This window comes from Tachyglossus aculeatus, chromosome 15 (assembly GCF_015852505.1).
Source record: "Tachyglossus aculeatus isolate mTacAcu1 chromosome 15, mTacAcu1.pri, whole genome shotgun sequence".
Lineage (NCBI taxonomy): Eukaryota > Metazoa > Chordata > Mammalia > Monotremata > Tachyglossidae > Tachyglossus > Tachyglossus aculeatus.
The window spans coordinates 16,805,344-16,822,329 of record NC_052080.1 but is presented as its reverse complement, the minus strand read 5'-3'; positions in this window follow the sequence as shown (position 1 = coordinate 16,822,329).

Genomic DNA, 16,986 nt, shown 5'->3' with positions numbered 1-16,986 from the left:
AAAGAGTAATTCCATCCACCATCAAAGTGTTAACCCTCCTGAGTATTGATCTCTTAGGGAGCCTAAACACCTTCATTTCATCCACCCTGTACTCCTCCCCCATCCCTCTCCTGTGCTGGAACAGGAGAAAGATTCAAAAACAAAAATCCCTCCCTCTAAAACAACACAACGGAGCACAAATATGAAGTCCAAAGGCAGGGCAAGGAAGCTGAACACAGGGAATGGATTTTTTTTTTCCATAGGTCAACATGATTTTGTTTTGCAGCCGTAGCCCAACTTCCTGCTCAGACCTTTTTACTGCCCTTTACTTCTGGCCAAAAGCAAATTCTCTGGCACACGGTGCATGAGGGAGGAATTTGATATAACAGTAGAAGTTTTAGGGTCCAATATGGACAGGTTGGGGGCTAACCATATGGCTCTTTCCCCCTCCTTATATGAGAGACCCCCTCATCTCTCCGCTTTCCAAGCCTTATTAAAATCACATCTCCTCCAAGGGGACACTCCCAAATAAGCATTCGTTTCCCCTCCTCTCTCTCCTTTCAGTGTCACCTGTGTTCTGCAACCTTTAAGTACTTGATATTCACCCCACCCTCAGCCCCATGGTACTTTGGACGTATATTTTTGTCAGAGCGTGCTTCTGGAAGTCAGAGGACCTGGGTTCTAATCCCGGCTCCGCCACTTACCCGCTGTGTGACCTTGGGCAAGTCACTTCGCTTCTCTGTGCCTCAGTTCCCTCATCTACAAAATGGGGATTCAATATCTGTGCTCCCCTCCTTCTTAGACTGTGAGTTCCAGCCAGCTCACAGAACAGGGCTTGGCACATAGAAAGCGCTTAACAAATACCATCATTATTATGCGGGACCTGATTATCTTGTCTCTACCCCAGCGCTTAGTACAGTGTTTGGTACATAGTACGCACTTAAATACCACAATTATTATTTTTATTCTGGTGTTTGTTAAGCACTTACTATGAGCCAGTCACTTTACTGAGCACTGGGGTAGATCCAAGCTAATCAGGTTGGACACAGTCCCTATCCCACATGAGGCTCATAATCTTAATCTCCATTTGGCAGGTGAGGTCACTGAGGCCCAGAGACAAGAAGCAACTTGCCCAAGGTTACAGACAAATGGTAAAGGCAGGATTAGAACCCAGGTCCTTCTGACGTCCGGGCCCATGCTCTATCCACTAGGCCAAGCTGCGTCTCTATTTCATGTCGTTTGGCTTGGTGATGTAACAAGGGATCTGGAAGTTGGGATCAACGGCTGCTCCTAAACCAACAGGAAGCTCTCCCAGCAGAAGAGGCTACAATCGTCCTCAATAAACCCTTAAGACAATACTTCAGGAAATGTTCCGTGTACTTATGTTGTTCTTGAGGCCTGGCTCATGGCTGATCGACTATAACCTCGCCTGCAGGCTTTGCTCATTTAATCCCAATAAGAACAATTACAGTAATTAACACTGTAATCCTGTTTGGTTAGTGCTTCCATGTGCCAAGCACTGTACTGAGTGCTGGGGGAGATACAAGATAATCAGGCCCCACCTGGGCCTCACAGTCTAGGAGGGAGAATATTGAATGTCCATTTTGTAGATGAAGGAACTGAGGCCCAGGGAGATTAGGTGACTTGGCCAAGGTCACACAGCAGTTACGTGGCAGGGCCGGAGTTAGAACCCAGGTCCTCTGACTCCCAAGCCTGTGTTCTTTCCACTAGGCCATGCAGCTTTAATGCCAACTATTTATTGTAGCTTGATCTCATCTGTCTGACCGCTGACCCCCTTGACCACACCCTCCTTCTGGCCTGGAACTCCCGAGCCCATCATCTCTGACACACCTCCACTCTTCCCTCCTGCAGAGCCCTCGCAAAATCACGTCTCCTCAGAGACCATCCCTGTTTAAGCCCCCTTTTCCCGATTTGCTCTCCCTTCTCCATCGCCTATCCACTCGGAGAGAAGTCGCATGGCATTGTGGACAGAGTCCGAACTTGGGCGTCACAAGGACCTGGGTTCTAATCCTGACTTCGCCACTTGTCTTCTGTGTGACCTAGGGCAAGTCATTTCACTTCTCTGGGCCTCAGTTACCCCATCTGTAAAATGGGGATTGAGACTGTGAGCCCCATATGGGACAAGGACTGTGTCCAACCTGATTGCTTGTATTCCACCCCAGCACTTAGTACGGTCCTTGGCACATAGTAAGCACTTAAATATCATAATTATTACTATTATCATCTTCCTTAAGGATCTCTCAGCCCCCATTTCTCCTCAAAACCCTCCTGGGTCTCACCACATTCAAAAATCCTCCCAATCACCTTCCTGCCCCTCCCACAGACAATAAAGAACAAGCCACTATATATATATATAGATGGATAGATAGATATAGAGATATATATAGATATATAAAATGGCATTTATTAAGTGCTTATTATGTGCAAAGCACTGTTCTAAGCGCTAGGGAGGTTACAAGGTGATTAGGTTGTCCCATGGGGGGCTCACAGTCTTAATCCCCATTTTACAGATGAGGGAACTGAGGCCCAGAGAAGTGAAGTGACTTGCCCAAAGTCACCCAGCTGACAAGTGGCGGAGTCGGGATTTGAACCCATGACCTCTGACTCCAAAGCCCGGGTTCTTTCCACTGAGCCACGCTGCTTCTCTGTTCACTATTCCCACAAACCATCACTATTCCCCAAGTGATGGTTTGCCCAGGACCCTATTTCTCAAGACGCCCACCTAAATCAGTTAACATCTACCTTTCCAGAGCAACGAATACCCCAACCTGTATAATGCATAAAGAAAACCATTTATACAGCCATAAAGTTTGCTTAATGCTCTCGCTGCTGGCAGTTATTAACATCACTATCCGTTCTTTCACCCCAAATGGCATGAGCAAAACACATCAAAATCCTTACATCTCAAAACGAAACCCGCCTTCTAGTGAAGGCAGTTCCAAAATTGCAAGCGTCGTTTTTTCTCCCCTATACCTTCACCTGGTTTTGTGATCGTGCCAAGAAAAACAACTCAAACTAACAAAGAAAAACCAAAAACAAACATGCGAGTTTCAAATACATTTTCATGCTTACTGGGAAACAATCCCATCGTCACGGAATACAATAAATACTGGAGGAAAAAGGACACTTTGCCCCCTTAAATTGGAGGTGGTAAATATATACTGAGTTGTCCTAATCTTTATAAGGAAAATCTACTTTCTCTGAACATCGTAAAACAAAGAGGCAATAGCACAAGCTGTGTTAATTGCTGCTAACAGCCAACACGCCCACTGCAGAATAAGGAACACTCTATATTGTGTACAAATGTGGTTAGGACTGTAGGTGCTGCCTTGGGCTATTTTTCAGTCACACACCATCCATATAATTGAATTTCATAGTGAGGGGTGAATTTGAGTACAAAGGACCACTCTATATAAAGACAGGCACATGTATAATGTGTGTAGCTGTGCCGATACAGACACGTGAAAAGTTGCACATCACTTAGAAACTTGCTTTGTCAATAGTCCACTTAAGTGTATGATTTATTCTTATTTGAAACCACTAAGTATAAACGGCCTCCTTTTAATAACTAACATTGGGCATAAATGGATTTAAAAGATGTTCAGAGAAACCTGAACCTTACTGATTAATGGGATCTGTTGAGCTCTTACTAGAATTGCAGCTATAATTCTATTTATATTGATTCATTCAATCTTATTTATTGAGTGCTTACTGTGTGCACAGCACTGTACTACTACTACTAATAATAATGGCATTTGTTAAGCTCTTACTATATGCAAAGCACTGTTCTAAGCGCTGGGGAGGTTACAAGGTGATCAGGTTCATTCATTCATTCAATCGTATTTATTGAGCGCTGTGTGCAGAGCACTGTACTAAGCGCTTGGGAAGTACAAGTTGGCAACATATAGAGACGGTCCCTACCCAACAGCGGGCTCACGGTCTAGAAGGGGGGAGACAGACAACAAAACAAAACATATTTATAACAAAATAAAATAAATAGAATAAATATGTACAAGTAAATAGAGTAATAAATATGTACAAACATATATACATATATACAGGTGCTGTGGGGAGGGGAAGGAGGTAAGGCGGGGGGGATGGGGACATGGAGGAGGGGGAGAGGAAGGAGGGGGCTCAGTCTGCTGCCGATTGTCAGCTGGGTGATTGGGCAAGTCGCTTCACTTCTCTGTGCCTCAGTTCCCTTATCTGTAAAATGGGGATTAAGACTGTGAGCCCCCCACCGTGGGACAACTTGATCACCTTGTAACCTCCCCAGGGCTTAGAACAGTGCTTTGCACATGGTAAGCGCTTAATAAATGTTGTTGTTGTTGTTATTATTATTATTATTATTATTATTATCATTATTATGTGTTCTAATCTCCGCTCTGCCGATTGTCAGCTGGGTGACTTCGGGCAAGTCGCTTCACTTCTCTGTGCTTCAGTTCCCTTATCTGTAAAATGGGGATTAAGACTGTGAGCCCCCCCCACCCCCTCCCGTGGGACAACTTGATCACCTTGTAACCTCCCCAGCGCTTAGAACAGTGCTTTGCACATAGTAAGCGCTTAATAAATGCTATTATTATTATTATTATTATTATTATTATTATTATTATTATTATTATTATTATGCAGAAGTGCCCCAAAGGAAACATGAGTGGGAGGGATAAGAGAATGTGACATTGAAGAAACCACTGGGGAACTGTCGTACTGTAATAATAATATGTGCTTTGCACATAGTAAGTGCTTAACAAATGCTATCATCCTTATTATTACTGTACTCTCCCAAGCGCTTAGTACAGTGATCTGCACACAGTAAGCACTCAATAAATACGAATGAAAGAAAAGAAAGAGGGACTTCTCACCGAGTCCTTTGGCCAGCCAGTGGTTGACTCCCTGGGGGGCGGCGGCAGAGGCCGTCTTCGATGCCTGGCTTGTTTTGTTGTCAGTCTCCCCCCTTCATCATCATCAATTGTATTTATTGAGCGCTTACTATGTGCAGAGCACTGTACTAAGCGCTTTGGAAGTACAAATTGGCAACATAGAGAGACAGTCCCTACCCAACAGTGGGCTCACGGTCTAAAAGGGGGAGACAGAGAACAAAACCAAACAAAATAAAATAAATAGAATAGATATGTACAAATAAAATAGAGTAATAAATCTGTACAAACATATATACAGGTGCTGTGGGGAAGGGAAGTAGGTAAGATGGGGGATGGAGGGGGGGCGAGGGGGAGAGGAAGGAAGGGGCTCAGTCTGGGAAGGCTTCTAGACTGTGAGCCCGTTGTTGGTTAAGGATTGTCTCTGTTGCTGAAATGTACTTTGCAAGCGCTTAGTACAGTGCTCTGCACCCAGTAAGCGCTTAATAAATGCGACTGAATAAATGAATACGTGCGGAGCACTGTACTGAACACGCAGGGTTAGAAAGCTCGACCTCTAAGTCCCAGTCCCGTGCTCTTTCCACAAAACCACGTTGTTTCTCTTGATTGAGGCTATGAGCCCCACGTGGGACAGCGACTGTGTCCGACCCAATTTGCTTGTCTCCCCCCCAGCGCTTAGAACAGCACGTGGCACGTAATAAGCGCTTAACAAATACCAGAATTATTATTATTATGATTCTCATAATGGCTTAATACCAGAATTATTAATGTAATTATCCTCATAGTACATTAAGCACTGGAGAAGCACCGTGGCTCAATGGAAAGAGCCCGGGCTTTGGAGTCAGAGGTCGTGGGTTCAAATCCCGGCCCCACCACTTATCAGCTGTGTGACTTTGGGCAAGTCACTTAACTTCTCTGGGCCTCTGTTACCTCATCTGTAAAATGGGGATGAAGACTGCGAGCCCCCCGTGGAACAACCTGATCACCTTGTTAACCTCCCCAGCGCTTAGACCAGTGCTTTGCACGTAGTAAGCGCTTAATAAATGCCATATAAAAAAGCACTATGTGCCAGGCACTGTACTAAACACTAGGGCTTAACTTATCTGTGCCTCAGTTCCTGTGCCTGCAAAGTGGGGATTCATCATCATCATCATTATTATTAATATTATTATCTGTAAAATGGGGATAAATAATAATAATGGCATTTGTTAAGCGCTTACTATGTGCCAAGCCCTGTTCTAAGCGCTGATAAAGACGGTGAGCCCCACGTGGGACAACCTGATTACCTTGCATCTCCCCCAGCGCTTAGAACAGTGCTTGGCACATAGTCAGCGCTTAACAAATACCATCATCATCATCATTACAAGCTAATCGGGTGGGACCCAATCCCTGTCCCACGTGGGGCTCAACCAGACTCGATCCCCATTTTCCAGATGAGGAAACTGAGGCCCAGAGCATCCATTCATTCATTCATATGCTCTGCACTTCAGTGCAGGGAAGTGACTTGCCCAAGGTCACCCAGCAGACAAGTGGCGGAGGCGGGATTAGAACCCATGACCTCTGAATCCCAGGCCCGGGTTCTTTCCACTAGGACACAATGATGGAAATGACTGGTCCAAGGTCACCCAGCAGCCACGTGCAGCCGCTGGGATTGGGCCCCTGGTTGGAGCCTCCCCTTGCCCCAGCGCTCTGCACATAGTAGGCGCTCAATAAATAGGATTAAATGAGGGACCTACCACGTGCGGGCGGGGGCGCCCCCGCCGCTCCGACAACGCCAGCGCGCCTGCTATAACGCGGGGTTGGGAAGCCGCCGTTGTTGCCATGGGAACCCGCGGCGGTCCCGCCCCCGGGGAGGAGAAGCACGAGGAGCCCGCCCACCTCTCGCGCCCCATTGGCTGTTGGGGACGTCACTCAGGCCGCCGGAGGCGGGAGGACGGAGGAGGCGAGTGGGGCGGCTAGAAGGGCCGGAAGGGCGGCCGGCTGGGGGCGGCGCTCGGGGCTCGGCCTCCTCTCGCCTCTACTGGAGCCTGGGAGGGCATTGGGGGGGGGGGGAGCCCCTCCTCTATGATAATCCTAATAAAATAATAGTTATTATGCTATTTATTAAAAGTTTACAGTGGGCCAAGCAATGTTCTAAGCAATGGGGTGGATCCGAGCTAAGAATAATAGTGATTGCTTTTGTTCATTTATTCAATTCATTCATTCAATCGTATTTATATATATATATATATTGTATACGATTGATTGATTATTTATTGAGCGCTTACTGTGCGCAGAGCACTGTACTAAGCGCTTGGGAAGTCCAAGTTGGCAACATATAGAGACGGTCCCTACCCAACAGCGGGCTCGCAGTCTAGAAGGGGGAGACAGACAACAAAACAAAACATATTAACAAAAGAAAATAAATAGAATAAATATGTACAAGTAAAATAAGTTAATAAATAGAGTAATAAATACGTACAAACATATACATATATACAGGTGACGTGGGGAGGGGAAGGAGGTAAGGCGGGGGAGAGGGAGGAGGGGGCTCAGTCTGGGAAGGCCTCCTGGAGGAGGTGAGCTCTCTGTAGGGCTCTGAAGGGATTTATTCATTCTATCGTATTTAGTGAGCAATTACTGTGTGCAGAGCACTGTACTAAGCGTTTGGGAAGTGCAAGTCGTTAACAGATAGAGACGGACCCTACCCAACAACGGGCTCACTGTCTAGAAGGGGAAAATAGACAACAAAACAAAACATGTACACAGGTGTCAAAACCGTCAGAATAAATGGAATTATAGCTAGATTCATTCATTCATTCATTCAATCGAATTTATTGAGCGCTTACTGTGTGCAGAACTCTGTACTAAGCGCTTGGGAAGTACAAATCGGCAGCATATAGAGGCGGTCCCTACCCAACAGCGGGCTCACAGTCTAGAAGGGGGAGACAGAGAACAAACCAAACATCTAGACAGGTGTCAAAACCGTCAGAATAAATAGAGTTATAGCTAGATGCACATCATTAATAAAATAGAGTAGTAAATATGTACAAGTAAAATAGAGTAATAAACATGTACAAATTAAGTGCTTACTATGTGCAAAGCACTGTTCTGAGCGCTGGGACGGATACAAGGTGGTCAGGTTGTCCCACGTGAGGCTCATAGTCTTAATCCCCATTTTACAGACGAGGTCTCTGAGGCACAGAGAGGTTAATCAATCAATCAATCAATCGTATTTACTGAGCGCTTACTGTGTGCAGAGCACTGTACTAAGCGCTTGGGAAGTACAAGTTGGCAACACATAGAGACGGTCCCTACCCAACAGTGGGCTCACAGTCTAGAAGGGGGTGACAGAGAACAAAACAAAACATATTAACAAAATAAAATAAAATAAATAGAATAGATATGTACAGGTAAAATAAATAAATAAATAGAGTAAGAAATACGTACAAACATATATACATATATACAGGTGCTGTGGGGAAGGGAAGGAGGTAAGGCGGGAGGGATGGACAGGGGGAGGAGGGGGAGAGGAAGGAGGGGGCTCAGTCTGGGAAGGCCTCCTGGAGGAGGTGAGCTGAGTCTCAGTAGGGCCTTGAAGGGAGGAAGAGAGCTAGCTTGGCGGATGGGCAGAGGGACGGCATTCCAGGCCGGGGGTGTATGGCGGATGTGTAGCGGGCCAAAAGCGAGTAAAATTGAGGAGCTGGATGTTACCCAATACTGCAGGTGCGAGATCCAATTTTTCTTCATAAAACCGAGTAACTAAGCAGAAGCCATCATGAGGCCAAAATTCAAGGGTTCTGCCGAAGCGGTAGCCAGCCGAGACTAGACGGCTCCATCTTCACGCCTCCTGAAGATGATTTCTTCCTTTGTCGTTGGCAGGCATTGACTGAAAACGTTTGTCTGAGGGGTGTGATGCAACCAATCCAATAATCTGTTTTTAACGCCCAACTCCTCCTCTAAACTCCTTGTGGGCAGGGGTCCCATCTACCAACTCTGTTGGAGTGGACCCTCCCGAGCGGTTTTGTACGGGGCTCTCCACAAAGCTAGCAAGCGGTCAGTACATACCAGAGATCAATCGATAACCATCGATAGATAAGCAGTATGGCATAGGGATAGGGCAGGGCCTGGGAGTCACAAGGTTTGCTGCCATTTGTCTGCTGCATAGGGATTGAGCACGGGCCTGGGAGTCACAAGGTTGGCTGCCATTTGTCTGCTGCATGACCCTGGGCGAGTCACTTAACTCCTCTGTGCCTCAGCTCCCCCATCTGCAAAATGGGGATGGAGGTTAAGTGGCTTGCCCAAAGTCACACAGCTGACAAGCGACAGAGCCAGGATAGAACCCATGACCTTTGACTCCCAAGCCCGGGCTCTTTCCACTGAGTAATAATAATAATAATAATAATAATAATAATAATATTGGCATTTATTAAGCGCTTACTATGTGCAAAGCACTGTTCTAAGAACTGAAGAGGTTACAAGGTGATCAGGTTGTCCCACAGGGGGCTCACAGTCTTCATCTCCGTTTTCCAGATGAGGGAACTGAGGCCCAGAGAAGTGAAGTGACTCGCCCAAAGTCACACAGCTGACAATTGGCAGAGCTGGGATTTGAACCCATGACCTCTGACTCCAAAGCCCGGGCTCTTTCCACTGAGCCATGCTGAGCCTCGTGGACACAGCCCCTATCCCACATGGGGCTCACAGTCTTCATCCCCATTTTACAGATGGGGGTCAGAGGAAGTTCAGTGACTTGCCCAAGGTCACCCAGCAGACATGATGCGGAGCTGGGATTTGAACCCACATCCGCTGATTTGAGGAGCAGCGTGGCTTAGGGGAAAGAGTGTGGGCCTGGGAGTCCTAGGACCTGAGTTCTAGTTCTGGCTCTGACGCTTTGCTGTGTACCCTTGGGCAAGTTACTTCATTTCTCTGGGCCTCAGTTACCTTATAGTATTGGTAAGAGCTTACTATGTGCCAGACTCTTTAATAATAATCCATCATTTGTTAAGAACTTACTATGTGTCAAGCACTGTTCTAAGTGTGGGTAATGATGGTATTTGTTAAGCACTTAGTATGTGCCCAATACCATGGGGTAGATACAAGGTAATCAGGTTGTCCCATGTGGAAATCACAGTCTTAATCCCCATTTGACAGATGAGGTAAGTGAGGCACAGAGAAGTGAAGTGACTTACCCAAAGTCACCCAGCTGACCAGTGGTGGAGTCAGGATTAGAACCCATGACTTCTGACTCCCAAGCCCATGCTCTTTCCACTAAGCCACACTGCTTCTCCACTAATCCCTGAGGTAGATCCAAGCTAATTATGTTGGACACATCACATTTCCCACATTCTTTCAATCATATTTATTGGGCGCTTTCTGTGTGCTTGGAAAGTACAATTCAGCAATTAAAAGAGATAATCCCTGCCCACAATGGGTTTACAGTCTAGAGTTTTCAGGAGGATACAGGAGGAGACGGACAGTTTACTTCAACTGTAAAATGGGGATTAAAATTGTGAGCACCCCGTGGGACAACCTGATCACCTTGTAACCTCCCCAGCGCTTAGAACAGTGCTTTGCACATAGTAAGTGCTTAACAAATACCATCATTGTTGTAATTAGTAGTATGTGCAGAGCACTGTATTAAGTGCTTAGGAGGGTGCCATTCATTCATTCAATCGTATTTACTGAGCGCTTGCTGTGTGCAGGGCACTGTACTAAGCGCTTGGGAAGTGCAGGTCGGCAATGTATAGAGACGGTCCCTACCCAACAACAGGCTCACAGTCTCGAAGCAGCGTGGCTCAGCGGCAAGAGCACGGGCTTGGGAGTCAGAGGTCATGGGTTCTAATCCCGGCTCCGCCACATGTCAGCTGGGTGAACTTGGGCAAGTCACTTAACTTCTCTGAGCCTCAGTTACCTCATCTGTAAAATGGGGATTAAGACTGTGAGCCCCACGTGGGACAATCTGATCACCTTGTATCCCCTCAGCTCTTAGAACTGTGCTTCGCACATAGTAAGCGCTTAACAAATGCTATTATTATTATTAGAGACTCAGCAGTTCTTTGACATCCTCTGCATGGGGTAAGAGTAGCTCATGCTTGCTACTAGCACCATTTTAAAAAATGATCCAGAAATGTACAAGGACAGGGGCTGGACAGCAGACTTTCCAGACTGGTCCTCCTCCTATTTTAGCAGAAATGAATAATCAACTCTGTGTTGGTTGGAGTGAGTCACAGGTCTAAATAAAAATCAACTGCACCCCCAAACAAGGAAGCCACTCGCTAAATTGCTGAGGGATGTTTGAAAGAAATTTGGGCGAGGAGGGAGGCAGGGGCAAGCAGCCAGTTTCTTGCCAGGGCTAATCTAATGTACATTTCAGACTGTCCATCCTCATACATTTGGTCACTCTGAGAGCTGGAAGACCCAAATTCTGACCTAGCTTCCTTTGCATTCAGGGGCAGGTTTTTGGTTAATTTCAGGCTGGAATATTTTGACCCATGACTCAAACTGACCTCTTCAAATGTCTTTCAAGTGCTGCTAAACTGCTTTATTTTTGTGGGGTGGAGGGGGACAACCAAATTGACCCCTAGGAACAGAGTCTAGGCTACTTTCAGACTGGAAACGTTTGACACAAGATGCGAATTGACCTCTTTGTGAACCGCTGACCTGCTTTATGCTTTTTTTTTCACAGAACACTTAGTTGTTTGTGCGTCTGTCAGTCCTAGTATGTCCTGTGGGATCTAGAGCAATCAAACTTGCCTTGCGTCTAGGATCAGGTTTTAAGCTACTTTCAGACATTCATGGGAAAATCACTTTGCCCTTGGCCAATGTTGCATATTCAAGAGTTGAGGCCAGGAAAAATCATTTTTTTTTTCTTTGCACCCACTGGGAAAATGAAAAACATTGTTTCAAACTGATAATCTTGTATCTACCCCAGTGTTTAGTCTTTTAGACTGTGAGCCCAATGTTGGGTAGGGACTGTCTCTATATGTTGCCAATTTGTACTTCCCAAGCGCTTAGTACAGTGCTCTGCACATAGTAAGCACTCAATAAATACGATTGATGATGGTGATGTTTAGTATAGCGCATTAGTAAATGCTTAAGAAATGCTTACCAGGTTGTTTAGAAAAAAAAAATGAGAAAAAAGTGTGTCGTTTTAATAGCACTCAGTGAAAACATTCTACTTAAAGCACTTAATATTCACTCCACTCTCAGACCCACAGCACTTATGTACAGATCTTAATTTATTTTAGGGTCTGTTTCCCCCCAGCGCTGTGGGCAGGGAATGTTTCTACCAACTCTGTTGTATTGTCCTCTCCCAAGCTCTTAGTATAGTGCTTTGCGCTGAGTAAAACCGTCAATAAACATCATTGATCGATTAATCAGAGTTTTGCTATACACTCTACCATATGCTTGCAACTTCTTCTGTGTGTTCTTGGAAATAATTCATGTCTGCCTCAACTTCCTACTAAATTACTAAATCTTTGAGGGGAGGGAATGTGTCTTTTGCAGCTGTTGCTATACTAAGCGCTTAGAACAGTGTTCTGCACTCAGTAGTTGCACCATAAAGTGATTGGCTTGTTTGTCCAGCCTTGGAAAATTCTGGTCAGACACCCATTTGACTGCTCTGTGACCATGGCCAAATCCGTTGTGGTTTCTTTGTTTGTCTTATGGTGCTTGTTAAGCGCTTACTATATACCAAACATTGTTTGGTAAGTCAAGTTAATTAGGTCGGACACAGCCCCTGTCCCACATGGTGGCTCACAATCTTAGGTAGGAGGGAGAACAAGTATTGAATCCCCATTTTTCAGTTGAGGAAATTGAGGCACAGAGAAAGTAAGTGACTTGCCCAAGGTCATACGGCAACCAGTTGGCAGAGCAGTTGTAGAAGTCCTCTGACTCCTAGGCCATTGCTCCTTCCACTAGGCCACACTGCTTCTCAAGTCACTTAACTTCTCCGGGCCTCAGTTACCTCATCTGTAAAATGGGGATTAAAGGTGTGAGCACCATGTAGAACATGGACTATGTCCAACTTGATTACCTTGTATCTACCCCAGTGCTTAGTACAATGTCTGGCACATAGTAAGCATTTAACAAATGCCTTAAAAAAAAAGTTGTTTTATACTGGGGGGCCCCACCCCTCTAGGGCAAATTCAGGGTTTCTACAGAAGTGGCGAGGGGAGTGTCCCTGTTTCTCCCAGCTGAAATGGAACAGCCCTAGGATTGAGCTGCCAGGAAAGAGAGTTCTCTGGAAGATTTGGAGAAGTTGAAGTTACTAATTGTTGGAGTATTGGGTGGGCCTTGAAAAATAGACTGTGAGCCTGTTGGTGGGCAGGGATTGTCTCTATTTGTTGCTGAATTGTACTCTCCAAGTGCTTAGTACAGTGCTCTGCACACCGTAAGCGTTCAATAAATACAAGTGAATGAATGAGTGAATAAGGCAAATATAAAATATAAGGCAACTTCACCCAGTTGACCCATTTCCTTCGGTTAGAGACCCAAAGATGCCCAGCTGGGATTTCAAAGGCAGATTACCTAGATTGACTGGCCATGTGCTCAAATTAGCACCACTGTGCGAAGTGATTCCCTTTTAATAATAATAGTAATAATGGAGGTATTTTTAAGGGCTTACTATGTACCAGGCAGTATTCTCAGCACTGGGGTAGATACAAGATAATTAGGTTGGATACGGTCCCTGTCCCATATAGGGTTCACAGTCTTAATCCCCATTTCACAGATGAGGGAACTGAGGCACAGAGCGGTTAAGTCATTTGCCCAAAGTCACACAGCAGACAAGTGGCAGAGCCAGGATTAGAACCCAAGTCCTTCTGACTCCCAGGCCTGTGCTCTATCCACTAAGACATGCTGCTTTTAGTGGAAAAATAGTCATTTAGGGAACATGTCTGGTCTCTTCTTCTTTGCTGTCCACATTCGTAAAAACACGTATTTAAGTACTGAAGTATCATGGGGATAATCTCACAGATCTTTACCTCAGTCTTTTCAAGTTTATGTAGCAGTCTCAGGTACAATGTGCTTAATTTGGGAAAGCTTGGGAATTACTGATTTTTAGTTATATTTCTATTAGAGTGTTTTCAAAACTCTCCAACAGATCCTTCTAGTCCAAGGTTTACGGGTCATGTGGAGTCAGAGGTCACGGGTTCGAATCCCGCTCTGCCACATGGCTGCTGTGTGACCTTGGGCAAGTCACTTAACTTCTCTGAGCCTCAGTTCCCTCATCTGTAAAATGAGGATTAAGGCTGTGAGCCCCACGTGGGACAACTTGATCCCATTGTATCCCCCCAGAGCTTAGAACAGTGCTTTGCACATAGTAAGCACTTAACAAATGCAATCATTATTATTAGGATGGTGGTAATGGCTTTATTTTCCACTTGTACATAAATATCAGTGCTATCATCTGAAAGCTAAAAAGGCCAATTCAAGTTTGCAGCTGACACCTTACTGACAGTTTCTAAAATATATTCTAGGTCGGCCACCCAAGACCATCCTTGATTATAGGGGAAAAGTTAAAACTTTTTTTTGAAGTTTTAAGCTTTTAATTTTAATCTTCTTCTTAGACTTTTTTAACATCTGTAAGGTACATACTTTACTTGTAGATCTCTATTTTTCAACTCACTGAAAGACAATTGTTTAGTTAGCTAAGTGCAATACTTAGTATTTGTTTTCAAAAGCAGGATAGTCTCAAGTATGAAGCCACTCAGAGTAAGATTTGTTTCATTTCAAATGCTGCACAAAGGGAGAAAATAGTTCAGGGACATTAACTTAGACTCGCGCAATATACTTCTATTTCTGAAAGAAAGAAATCCTGTTTGGGTTCTGGTAATACCAGTTTGCTAAGGGTACAAGGAGCACAAGGAGAGCCAATGTGTTAACGAATACGAAATGATTCAGTCTTTGACGCAATTGAATCAAGATGTTGCTCTGACTCCAGTGCACCAACAAAACAAAGAGTCCAAAGTTTGCAACTCTGGGTCTTCATCGATGGCCTTGTTTGCTCATGCTGTACAAAGCTGTTTCAGCCAATACTCTTTGCACCTATGTGTGAAGCTCATCTATGGGCAGGGAATGCGTCTGTTCATTGTTGTAAACGCGCTTAGTACAGTGCTCTGAACACAGTAAGTGCTCAAAAAATACAATTGAATGAGAGGGGAGTCCTCTAGACTGTAAGCTCATCGTGGACAGGGAATGTGACTGCTATTAAATTGTACTCTCCCAAACGCTTAGTGCAGTCTTCTGCACACAGTGAGTGCTCAGTAAATATGATTGAGTAGGGAAAAAGCAGGATTAAGTAGGAGGGAAAACAGAAATGACATAGACCCAGAGCAGGAGCATGGCCTCGTGAAAAGAGCATGGGCCTCAGAGTCAGAGGACCTGAGTTCTGATGCTTACTCCATCAGCTGCTTGCTGTGGGACCTTGGGCAAGTCATTTCACTTCTCTGGGCCTCCGTTCCCTCAGTTGCCTCATCTGTAAAATGGGGATTAAGACTGAGCTCCCTGTGGGACAGGGACTGTGTCCAACCTGATTAACTTGTATCTCCTACAGTGCTTGGCACCCAGGAAGTGCTTACCAAGTACCATAATTATTATTATTAGACCATAAGCTCATTTTGGGCACGTATCACATCCATCAACTCTGTCGTATTGTACTCTCCAAAGTACTCAGCACACAGTAAGCGTTCAATAAGTACCATTGATTGATTGAGAACTCATTTTTCCCAAGTTTATTTGAGTTAGGATGGGGGAGAGGATGTGGAGGGGAAGACAAAAGCTGGGGAGAGTGACTACCTCTGGGAAACGTTGTCCTCTTGGCTACCCCTACTGTTTTGTTTTGTTTTTTAATGGAATTTGTTAAGTTCTTACTTTGTGCCAGACACCGTTCTAAGCACTGGGGAAGTTACAAGCTAATCAGGGTGGACATAGTCCCTGTTCGATATGGGGCTCACAGTCTTAATCTCCACTTTACAGATAAGGTAACTGAGGCACAGAGAAGAGAAATATCTTGCCCAGGTCACACAGCAGACAAGTGGTGGAGCCAGGAATTCATTCATTCAGTCATATTTATTGAGAGCTTACTGTGTGCAGAGCACTGTACTAAGCGCTTGGATAGAACTCAGGCCCTTCTATCTCCCAGACCTGTGCTCTAACCACTGGGAAAAGTTGCTTCTCGATCAAACCTCGGGAAACTGGAGTTTCCAGGTGTCTTTTGTTCTCACAGTTAATTTCCAGAGGCCGCTGGGAGAAGGAGAGAAGAACGGGGAGAGGCGATTATCCTCAGACACACAGCAGCAGGATTCATGCGAGGTTTTATAAATCTGGAGTTAGTAGGATAATACCTCCATTCGTTTCTTTCATCTTCCATCCATTCATATTCATCTTTTGCACATCTTTAAAGCTATCAATCGGGAAAACCACTTTTTGAAAAGTTCCCTTATTTGCAACTCCTTAATAGAAGAAAAAATCTGATTCATATTCATATTCCTTTGGATCATTGTGGCGTTTTCCATCCTGGGAACGCTTTCGGATTGGAACTTTAATTAGATTTAGGGCAAATATTCCTACTTTGCCCATGAGGTATCACAAGTCTGCTATGGCTACTTGGGTAAAAATCTGAGCAAACAGAAAGTTCTTACAGTGTGTACAGAAGGCAAGCAAGTGTGGCCTTTGTTAGATAAATCCTAAATCTCTAAACCCTCCCCCTGGAGTTCCCTCCTCAGTGGGAATTTAGCAAGTATACAACAGTTAAGCTCAGTGCTGAAAGTAAAAAATACAGATAAAGATTTTCACAGAATCAATCAATCAATGGTATTTAGTGAGCGCTTACTATTCCCGGAACCGTGTACTAAGGGCTTGGGAGAATACAACACAGTTGGAAGACTCTTTCTTCTTCTTTCCCCCTCCCAACTCCCACCCTCCACTACCCTCTTACATCCTGCCTCCCTCAGTCCCCAACTGCCTGGATCATTTTTTCTAGGGCTTCTTCTCGAACCGGAGTTAAATTCTGGCCTCCTTCAGTTAAAATCTGGCCTCCTTCAGCTTACTTCTCCTCATCAAACATAAACTCTCTGCATCAAACAGAAACTCCTCACCATCGGCTTTAAAGCAGTCAATCGCCTTACCT